Source organism: Mustela putorius, unplaced genomic scaffold (assembly GCF_011764305.1).
Source record: "Mustela putorius furo isolate JIRA1106 unplaced genomic scaffold, ASM1176430v1.1 tig00003871_pilon_pilon_pilon, whole genome shotgun sequence".
Classification (NCBI taxonomy): domain Eukaryota; kingdom Metazoa; phylum Chordata; class Mammalia; order Carnivora; family Mustelidae; genus Mustela; species Mustela putorius.
Window position 1 is genome coordinate 10,467,417 of NW_025422023.1, and position 11,830 is coordinate 10,479,246.

Sequence of the window (11,830 nt, forward strand, 5' to 3'; positions counted from 1 at the left end):
GGCAGGTGTTCAACTGTCTGAGCCACCCAGGAATCCCTATTCTTAACTTTCAATTGCTAATCTTTCCTTTGATTGCAATATATTATAGTAATTCTTATTTACCCTTACCTCTCTTGGTAAAGGCCTTATTAATATTTTTATATGGTTTCTCTCCCACCTTGTTTTTTGAGTTATTCTTTCAATATGCCAAGCAATATTATTGTTAAATTATTCTCTTTAATGGGGCAAATTGATGAAACAGGAAAGCTCCAAGTAATTTTTCAATGTTGAAATGAGTCACTGAAGAGAAATCTATGGATTCCATCATTTTCAGATAAACTAGAATCATTAATTCCTTCATGTTCATATTTCTAAATTAAAGTGAAAATAATACAACATTGATTGAATGGCCACAATGTCTTAGATGCCTTGTCCCTTGATAGTCATTGTGGGTAATCTGGAGATTACAAAAACATATTTTTGTTCTCTGTAGGTTGACAATATACCAGGAAAAATAAACTTACATGATGTAACCTAAAAAACCCTGTAGGACAGATTTATAGTTGACTCCATAAACAACTACTTCAATCTCTTTGCCCTAGACTTCCCATGCTATAGGCTGAAAAGCCAAAAACTCCAATTCCTATTCATTTGGGCAACTCCAGGTGGTGAAGTGTCACAGTTCTGTGTGATGAGATATAATTGAGAGTCCCTGGGTAGGGCTTTCATTCCCAGACAATAAAGCAAGGCTTTTTGAGGATCATACTGTTTACTCTTTGCCTTTTAACATTTCTCTTTCTCCTCCCTAGAATGTAGATATACCATCTGGAAGGCCAGTGGTCCTCTCTCAACCATGAGAATTAAAAGCCCTGCACTAAGGGTGATAATTAAGATAGGAAGAGCTGGTTCCTTGATGATATCCTTGAATTGCTCCATCAATCTAGGATGCCAAACTTTGATGCAATTGTTGAAATCACTGTTAGTCAAGTATTCTTTTTACTAGTAATCAATCTTACTTCAAATGCAACAAGTATGAAGATATTTTAATGGAGGTATGAACTATAAACCCTGGTAGAAGCAAAGAGAAAATTATGTGGGAGAAGGGATAATTGAATTCAACACATACCTAATATGTCCTACACACTACACTAGGCCATAAAGACAAGGATTAATTAGACAGGACCCCTGCCTCAAGGAATCATTTTCTATTAACAAATTGCCAAGATGTTTGCATTTAATATTCCAATGAAAATTATATCCTTTCCATCACTACCACCATCATTATCACCACAACCACTATTTTTCTTCCTTATAAAATACAATGTTGGCCAGCTTGGCATCTCAAAAAACCTTCAGTTTGATTTTTATTATATATCATATATAACAAATTCATGTATGTATAATTATATATGTGTGTATAAATGCAGATATGATTTTTAAAATTTATAAACTCATTCCAAAATTTAGACTCACAATTAGAAAGAATGGCATTTTGACAGAAAAAAATGTGGGGTTCAGAGAACCCTTGTCTTAAAGGTATGGAGGTATGGAAGCCAGGGGGATGTAAGGGGAAACTTTGTTGCAGCATGTACTGGGAGGCTGAGAGCAATGGGAAATGAGGCTGGAACGTCAGGATATCACATCCCAAACAACGGCACTTGGCCTTTACTCTATGTAGACAATGACCCCTCATATCGTAAGTGGTGATGTCTGCTGGGTCTGGAGTTGAAGAAAGGTGGGTCTATAGTCTAGTTCCATCATATACCAAAGTTCTTAGCCTCCTTGTAACTAATTCCTTATCTATAAAATGGAGATAAGAGTGGTTCCAACCATGCATATAGTAAACATTCAATAGTGTTGGTTATGAGCCACTCAAATCCTTTTCCCTAATTAATATAAATCTCTAAGATTCTTTTTGCTTTCCTTATTAAGCAGGACAGGGCCCCCCCATCCCACCCCACCCTGTCTTGCAGAATTTACTACTTAATCCCCATTGATTTTCTTTGATGATGCCTTTTACCTCTTTATTTCAAGGCTAGCTTCTTGATTCATCGTTGTTTCTTCTCTGTCTTGCTAGCAGAATTATACAAGAACTCCTGGGCAATGCCACTCGAATCAACTCCTTTATTAAATTTCCAAAATCAGCCAATTATGCCATTTATGAAGAATATTTTTAAATAGCTAACAAGTTCTAATAGACATAAACTATTGGCTAAATTGGAGCCTTGAGAATTTACCTTATTAGTTATTCTACTCTCTTTTAATGTAAATAACCCAAACTTGGCATGTTGCACAATTTATGCAATTTGTGGGAATTCCGAGTCTTGACATTACAATAGTGTATCCCCTACCATGAAGACAGTTTTAGCAAAGAAATCTGAGAATATGCAAAAATGACCTTTTAAAGAGTCTAAAATATGTCATGAAATCAATTAAAAAGCACCAAGTTTATACTCCTAACTTATGGAGAAGCTCTCAGAGTCCACTAACTCTCAACTCAAATGACTTTGCTCATCTGGTTTCCAAACCCACAGAAGATATGATTTATAAGTTAAAATATAGGAAGAGTTTGCGATAGGCAAACTGAGAGCAGCATGAGTGATAGCTGACAGGAAGGAGACAGAAAGATAGAAATTTAAGGCTAAAAATATAGGGATAAATATCTTTTCCGTATTTGCAGCTTTGGTCTGCCAAGCTTCTTTCTCCCTGGCTTTTTGGTTCTAGCATATTATTTTCTTTTGTATAATCCCCATCTCCTCTTTCCTCCATCTATGTGGTTCATTTGAAACTCATGTCCTCCTCACCTTCCCAATCCCCATGCTTTCCCAATGCTCTGAAGATAAGGACAAGCCTGGCCAATGAGGGAACTTCTTTCCCAGTCACAATGATTGTTTTAGGCATGAGAATGTGATCCACACCTGGCCAATGAGTCAGCTTTAAGGTGTTCACTGGAACCACTGAGAAAGAGCTTTCTTTTTGTTGGGTTTGCTAAGCCCAGACTCACTATTGGCAATCCTTGTGATGTACAGAGAAGCCTTCCAAAGAATGAAGTGACTTAATATGGAAGGAGAGAAAGGGAAAGCCTCAAATTGATAACCACATTGTTGATATACCTGGAGGCAGCTCCTTTTCAGTTATAGCTAAGCCAATAAATTCCTTACCAGTTTGAGTTGGATTTCTGTCACTTGCCACCAAATGAATTCTCAGTAAGAACCTTCATACCTGAATTACCCTGAAGGATCCCCTGTATAATAACAGATGTTTAGGAAGATGATTTTACATCTTCAAGAAAATGAAAGGAAAAAATGATGTGCTAATATTTTCTGTTTTAGGAGTCATTAAAGTATATAGTATGGCTTAGAAATGTAAAAAGAATGTTTAGAAAATGTGGTATTCAATAAAATAGGTATCAGTTATCCAGAAAGTTAATTTAAAAGAAATACTTTGGGGCACCTGGGTGGCTCAGTGGGTTAAAGCCTCTGCCTTAGGCTTAGGTCATGATCCCAGGTCCTGGGATCAAGCTGGAGGTGCTTGGATGTCTTGAATAAAAAAATAAAAAGTGGGGAAATATGGAAAGACTAGATGGTTTCCTAGTAATTAAGAATCACAATTTAATGGGATAATAAAAGTTGGAAAGGCCTTTAGAAATTACCTGGTTCAATATCTTTAATATTTGTATGAGAAAACTAAAGGCTAGAGAAGCTAAATAACTATTTTCAATAAACACAGCCAGTATAAGCCAAGTATCATAGTAAAACTGTGTAAAAATTTGTGAAATGAGAGAATTCTTTAATCTGTATCTTTGATTTCATGTAATTTCTACCAAATCATTGCATTATATTTTATATTTTTGCTGTAACATTTTGTTTAGAATCCTACTCATGTATAGCCATAATTAATTGTAAGTTTGGAAACATATCCTATAAGAAAATATTTTTATTTTCTATCCTGTAATATCTTTAGCTTTACTCTTTCTCATTGTTACGACTGCTATACAGTTTATTATAAACAACAAAATTTACCAAACCATTTAGGTTACACAACATTGGTGGCAAAATAAATGAAACAGGAACTTTTAATCTGTACTCATGACAAATATTATTTACATATTATGAATTATTAATTAATTGGCTAAGTGGCAACTTGCCATTTTAATATACCTTAAGATTCTAAGGATTAAGGAACTCTTATTTTTAAATCAGTTAAACTAAGATATTTTGACATATTTTTGTATATAAAAAATGTTACTGAGAAGTAAGAAGGCAAAGCACATTTTAGATAAATACTAAAAGTGTCTACAAACAGAAGAAAATTTTTTTTCTGCTCTCAATCAAGATATTGCATTATGCAGACCAATACACAACAATAAACCATATTAGAAAAAAGTTATCTCATGTCAAATGGTAGAATTTTATAGATTTCATAATTCAGTAAATCATGTTAATTTAATTAAAGTTCTGTGACACAAACATAGATTTCAATAGAAGAATGTGTTTTGAACTAAGCCAAAGGATGTCGCTGTTATGACTGTTGTGATTCCCCACTAACAGGTCAAGAGTTTTCTAAAAACATACGCAAAGGTTGTTGGCCACTTATGCCTCTCTTTAACATTCCCAGTATACAGAATTTTCTACAGAACTGACCTACATGCTTAGAAACCATATTGGCTTAATTTGCACTTCATGTTGCAATACCAGGGACATATGCCACCCAAATCATAGAGCTGTGGACTTGAAAAGAACAGTCTCCTAAATCCTTCCTCTAAACTTGAGAGAAAATTGTAGATCAAGAATAACAGATCAAGAATATGAATGATTATGCATATATATATGTATGTAAATAAATTGAAAAAGTCTGTTAATAGTAGTTGCCTTTGGGGAAGGAAATGGAATTAGAGGGAATTTCATTTTTATTCTCCATATTTTTGCATTGTTAGGATGTTTATGATAAGAAGATTTTCTTATGCAATTCAAAATACATTTTTAAAAGCTACATAATTCTTAAACTTTTAGTGAAAAGAAAATGATACAGCTTTCCTCAGTAATAATATTTTTCAGAGATAAAATCTAGTAATTTTATTTTAGGTAACTCAATCCCGATGCTACAATTTAAGGTATTTTTTTGTTTGTTTGTTTGTTTTTGTGTTTTTCTAAGAAGATGGAGAAGTGCCTAACATCTTCTACAGCAGTTTTAAATATTTTTTAAATAAAGAAATATTTCATCAAATAAAACCTTATCCTGAAATCTAACACATAGGACCAATAAAGATGGAGCTGCAGGAGCCCTGTCCACTGACCCCTATTCCTCCTGGCAAGTGAAGCACATTTTGAAAACCACTTTTGTAAATATGTTTTCACATATAGAAAAATGTCTGTTAAGTCAGCCTTCTCTTTTGTGGATTATTTTAATAATCTAAATGTTTAAAAGTGTTTTCTGTAATATTCTAGAGGAAATAAAAGAACTCTCAATTTGTGAATGTCCACAGGCTCTTGGTCAAGTAAAATATGCTTATTGCTATCAACTAACTTACTGTAAAGGAGTCATTACACAGATAAAGGCTGGTAATTCTTGTTATTTTCTCTGACCTGGGGACAGACCAATACTTAATGGGGTAATCTTAATGAGAATTTATATACATGGCTAGAGTACTGTATGGGCTATAGTCATACATTTGAAAGAACACCTCCACAACTCTTTATTAAGTACACTGTAATGACAATAAAAACTCCTACCTTTGTTGTTTATCACTTGTTTTGAAAGTGGAGTTTCACAGTCTGATATAGTGTCTGTGTGCAACATACAGAAACCTTCCAGTTTCTGGATTCTGCTAATCAACTTTGATCTCATGTTCATTCCCCAAAAGGATACCTACCCAGCAGTGAGAAATTCAGGTCAAGTGAAGGTCAAGTTAAAATTTCCTTGCATTAATTACTAAAATGACTAAGAATGTTTCCCGGAACAGAATGACCTTATCTGAAAGTGTTAGGTGTGCCGACCACACAAGACCAAGTAATCAAAGGAAAACAACTGCTGTTCTATTTGGTTAGCTGGTACAGTGATTTGATTGAATCATTGTGAAGTAAAACACTATGTAATGAGATATGAAAACAAGCAAATTATTTTTAGTGAGAAGGGACCCAACACTTGCTTCTCTGCTTTCTAATTCCTTTCCCTACCAAGGACAAATGCATTTAATTCAAAGTTTTTTTTTGTTTGTTTTTTGTTTTTTTCAGGGTTTATTTTTTTTTATTTTTTAATTAATTTTTTATTTTTTATAAACATATATTTTTATCCCCAGGGGTACAGGTCTGTGAATCACCAGGTTTATACACTTCACAGCACTCACCAAAGCACATACCCTCCCCAATGTCCATAATCCCACCCCCTTCTCCCAAACCCCCTCCCCCCAGCAACCCTCAGTTTGTTTTGTGAGATTAAGAGTCACTTATGGTTTGTCTCCCTCCCAATCCCATCTTGTTTCATTGATTCTTCTCCTACCCACTTAAGCCCCCATGTTGCATCACCACTTCCTCATATCAAAGAGATCATATGATAGTTGTCTTGCTCTGCTTGACTTATTTCGCTAAGCAAGATACGCTCTAGTTCCATCCATGTTGTCGCAAATGGCAAGATTTCATTTCTTTTGATGTAAAATACTACCTCTAGGCCTACTGAAATCAGAATTTCCAAAATTCAATCTCCCCAAGTGTGGCAACGCAACCTATTACCTATTAAGAGCCATTACTCAGGTATGCCAGTGTGTACCTTCTCCACCCCTAGGGATAAATCATGCTTGGTCTAAATCAATCTCTGTGCCACCATTCCTTTATGCCAGCTGTTGGCTTAGGGCTGAGCATGATTTACTTATTGCCAACAGAATCTGCGGGCGAGGCTGTTGGGCACCATTGGATGAGGAGAGAAAAGGAAAAGTGCATGTAGGGAATTCTATGCACATTTACATTAATTAGAATATAATTAGCATAGTGCTGCAAAAATGTAGAGAAGTCAGAGGAAGATGGAGATGAAAACCCTGAATGTAAATCCTTGTGTCACTGCCTCCTGATTGGGCCATTTGGGGCAAGTTAGTTAGCCAGTCTGGATAGGTTTTTTTTCCCCAACTGTAAAATGGTGATAATGCCTCTGTCACAGAAAATCCTAATACAGTATTAATTGAGTACTCCCCGTGCTTTATCTTCCTTTCATAAGATTTTCCTTGAGAAAAAAAGCATACATATACTGTACTGAAAAGCACAGATAAGAGTGCCAAATTCAAGCCTTTTAATCTGAACTAAATAAATAAAAATCAATAAAATAAAAAATAAATAAAAATAAATTTAAAAATAAATAAAATAGAAAATAAATAAAATAGATTTCTAAAAAAGGTAAAGAGATTTTATTATATGGATAAGAGACACTCAATGACTTTAGAAGGCTGTTAAAAACTCTTTAAAGTTTCTCATAATTGTACTCTTAACATGTGTGACACATAACTACAAAACACTTAGAACACTCCCTCATTACACAAGTGCATATATAGGTAGCTCTGTTTCCCCATATATAATGTTCTGAGGCTTTGTGTAGAGAAAGCTATAAATCCTTTTCTCTCAGAGGAACGATGTGTTCTATCATTAGTGTTTGTGTGCTGACCAAGATTCGCTGGCCTACCAGGTATCAACAAGGCTAGAAAATACTAAATAGATATTCAACAATCCTTTGTTACGGAACATACTCTGTAGAAGTTTTAAGTGAAGCATTTTATGTTACATTTGTAGAGCAGGAGAATTCAGAGTTAACCTAGTTAGAGGGTAACAAACTCAAATACCTTCAGGGGCCAAACTCAAATGTGTGGGGGTGGTCTGTGGCAGCTGCAGAGGGTGGAGCCCAACTGAGGGCATTCACATCACTGCAAGCCCCTGAATTAATCTCATGGTTTCATTTCCCATCTAAAGAAATGGGAGAGAGGGGTGCCTGGGTGGCTCAGTGGGTCAAAGCCTCTGCCTTCGGGTCATGGTCCCAGAGTCCTGAGATTGCCTGCATCTGGCTCCCTTTCCTCTCTGCCTGCCTCTCTGCCTACTTGTGATCTCTGTCTGTCAAATAAATAAATAAATAAAAATCTTTAAAAAAAAAAAATGGAAGAGATTTGCTATGTGACAGAAGCCACATAGCAAACATATTAATCAGTCAGTACAGGAAATTGAAGCCACTTCAGGTATTTTAAACAGGAAGAGGATTTACACAGGGAATTAAGTGAATTATTTAAAGGCTAAAGAATGTTGAAAGGGCTAGAAGTGCAGGTTCTAGACTGGGCCTCCAGGAATGACATCTAGAACACTAACCAATGAGCCACTGAAGAATTTACTATTTTTGCTACAATCCGAAGGGCTGGCAAGGATTATGGAGTTCAAGAACACCACTGTAGCTGTGACTCCAAGGAGCTGGGATCTGGAAGCTGCCTGGACAAGGAACATAAGGTTCACCACTTCCCTCAACTGCTTCTTGACAGCCACAGAGCTGGTGATATGACATGACAATGCTGAGTCTGGTTGTCACTGCTGCTGTTCAGTCTCTCCCCATACCCACAGTTCTGAAGACAAGGACTGGCATCTCCTGGACCTTCCCTGCCAATAGCAAACAGCCAAAAATAGCAGGGAGCTTGCTTGTACCTCACCTCTGCTTTTGAAATTTCAGACAAGTTCATCTACTTGCCAGACCCTAATTTTACACCTAGAGCTCTAGCTGGAATGGAGTCTAGGAAGTGTTTTTAGTTTTCCAGTTTGTTCTGTACATGAAGGCATACTAGATGCAGGTAGGAATGGATGTGAATGCCAACCCTCTATATGCAGCACAGCAATTTTTAGAGTAGCTCCAAGACAGACCTACATCACAGACTTTTTCCCACTTCTATAGAAATCCTTAAAAAAAAAAAAAAAGCAAAACTCTAGTCAATAGGGTTATAATTCTAAAGATATTAATATTCTAGAAAATATATTATGTGAATCAGCCACTTTGCTCACATCAGTAGTATAGCACAAATCACAGTACCTAATCACTTAAGTATATTCTGATTCACTGGATTTTGGGGTGCCGAATGGCAGAAACAAATAATTCATATTTGTATTTCTTGTTCCTATGTCTACTTGGCCCAGAGAAGACACACAGGTATTTGCTAAAGCAAAATGTTTCAAGAGCGCCTGGTTGGTTGGTTAAGCATCTGCCTTAGGCTCAGGTCATGATCCCATGCTCCTGGGATCAAGCCCACACAGGGCTCCCTGCTCAGCGGGGAGTCAGCTTCTCCCTCTCCCTCTGCCTGCTGCTCCACTTGCTTGTGCGCGCGCTCTGTCAAATAAATAAATAAATAAATAAATAAAGTCTTAAAAAAAAAATAGAGTGAAATATTTCATTCTTAAAAACAGTAAGCCAGAACTTTATGACAGCAGTTTTCAGCAGCAATAACGTCAGGTGGAGTTCCCCTTATAGAGTGGAGGAGTGGGGTGTCAGTCTTTCAATGAAAACAGAGATTAACCAGGCTAAGGAAGGTAGTTGTCTTCTCTCTGTCCACTGGTGTCCGTTTCTTGACAGGAGGCTAAAGGAAATGGTGGCTTTCTGATATTAATCTTTTAGGGCAACAAATCACCAGAGTGGAGGGCGAGATAACAAGCCGATGGCTGATAAGTTTTAAAAAAAGCCACAGGCAGTGTGCACTTTGAGTAGGCGGTTGTATTTTCCACTCAGTAGGATCTGGTGGTTCTCAGCTTTTCGCGATGCTAACGAAGCCCACAGTAGCAACACCCTCCAGTTCTTTTGAGAACTAGAACACAAACAAACAACAAAAACTCGCTCTGGGCCCTTAGCATCTTCTGAGGGCTACTCACCTCGCGGTCTCCAGCGCAGGAAGGGTGGGAAACAGGGTAAAATGTCTGCGGAGAAGCCCGGTCCAGCCAGGCGCGCAGGGTCTCCAGACAGAGCATCTCCCCAAGCGGAGCCCGAGGCTGCGAAATATGCAAATATCCGGGCGCTGGGCGTGCCAGGGGCTTCCGAGGCTCCGCCTTCCCCGCACGCGCGGAGCGGCCCGGCGGAAAGAGGTCTGGCCAGGTGGCGCGGGAGGGATTCCTCCGGGCCCAGCGCGGCCGCCCCAGGCGCCCTCTGCCTTTCCAGGCCGGGAAGCCTGGCGGACCATTGGCCCCCTTCCCGAGACCTCGGTGCGGCCCCGCTATGTTTCAGTCGTGGGTTCTGGCCTGGCGGACCGCGGGTGCCCGGACCAGCGCGTCCCCAGGAAAGGTCGCCCCGCGAGCTCGGACCGCGGCGACGACGAGACCCTGGCGAGTGCGCGCAGCGCTGGCTCTTCCAGAGCCAGGGGTGGAGGCCGGACAGCCACTTAACGACGTTTAACGTTCCCTAAAACGACTTCTACATTTTGGGTTTTAGCTCCACCTTTCAGATGTGCTTTTTAGAAATGTCTTCGCAGAAGCGGTGGGAAGACAGGATTCTTTGGGTGACCCAATTAGGTGGGATGAAGGACTCCCACCCCGCCCCTCGCTTCTTTATTGCTTTTTTAACACCAGCCCGTCTTACTGTATCATTTCAGATTTTAACCTTCCCGTCAGCAGTTTCTTTTTTCCTTTAAAATTCCTTCCAGAGGCACCTGGGTGGCTTAGTTGGTTAAGCGCCAGCCTTCGGCTCAAGTCATGATCCTGGAGTCCCGGGATCCAGCCCGGCATTGGGCTCCTTGCTCAGCAGGGAGTCTGCTTCTCCTCTGATCTCTCCCCTCTCATGCTGCCTCTCTCATTCTTTCTCTCTCAAATAAAGAAATTAAATATATATATATATATATATATATATATATATTAATTCCCTTCCATTTCTGTCTTCCTTTCCTTTATATTTCCGCTTTTCAAGTGAGTGTGTGTATATGCACATGCCTCTTTCGGGGTAATTTTCATTTCCTTCAGGAATAAAAATCGTCTTACCTGTTTTTCACTCGTTGGGTCAGTTTTAATCACCACTTTTAAAGCAAGAAGGACAACATCAAGGCGATGTCTCCACCAGATAGAAACCACTCATTCTTGTCTCTCAGGCCCTCCTTTGTGAGTCGTGTGGGTTCATGAACCCACGTCCATCTAATAATGTTCAGGGCATCTAAAGTGATTACTGTATTTTCGTGAACTGCTCTTCCTCTCCTAAAGCTTGCAGAAATTTCTGGAGGTATCCAGCTTCCTCTTACCACAGGAATGAAATATATTTTTCCTTTTCTTTCAGTCATGTGCTCTTCATTGACACATCACCCCATTTGATTAACATGACTTTGGAGAACATTGAACTTTTTGGTGATATTTTACCTCTGCTCTTATTTATAATGTTTTATTGTTTATAGTTAGCTGAGAGAACTCTGAGAAAGCCTTTTTTTATAAATGTTAGAATTCATTTTGCAGAATTCATTGTGTGCTTATTTAGAATTCATTTGTCATAGCTATACATACTCATGTATACTGGCTCACAGCAGAAAGTACCTCATAACACACTTATAAGCTTCAGTCTTCCATCACTTCGCCTGATGAGAAGTTACAGCATTTTGATTATGATAATATTATTAATTAAGGTTTTAAAAAGAAAGACTAAGTGCTCATTTATTATCTATATGTGCATAATACCATTTAGTCTTCTGAAGTAGCAACAAAAAACAAACATAAAATGCTAAAACTAAAAGAATATGAAAAAATTTCTTCCCAATAATCTTATCGAATTATCATTCATGAATTTGCTTACGCTTTTTCTTTTCTATTCTTTTCTTTTTTAAAGATTTTATTTATTTGACACAGAGAGAGAGAGAGCGAGGATAAGCAAAGGGAGCAGC

At 38.1% G+C, this 11,830-nt stretch overlaps 1 protein-coding gene across 3 annotated transcripts in view; it reads right to left on the minus strand.

Moving 5' to 3' along the window:
• Positions 1-10,374, minus strand: part of SLC9B2 (solute carrier family 9 member B2) — a 50,992-nt gene extending 40,618 nt beyond the window's left edge. Inside the window, exon 1 of one of the 3 annotated variants that reach the window (XM_045067081.1) lies at positions 9,852-10,374. The gene's annotated coding sequence lies outside the window, so the exon portion shown is untranslated. The remainder of the gene's footprint in view (positions 1-9,851) is intronic. The other 2 variants (XM_045067082.1, XM_045067080.1) reach the window with 2 other exon arrangements.
• Positions 10,375-11,830: the final 1,456 nt, after the last annotated feature.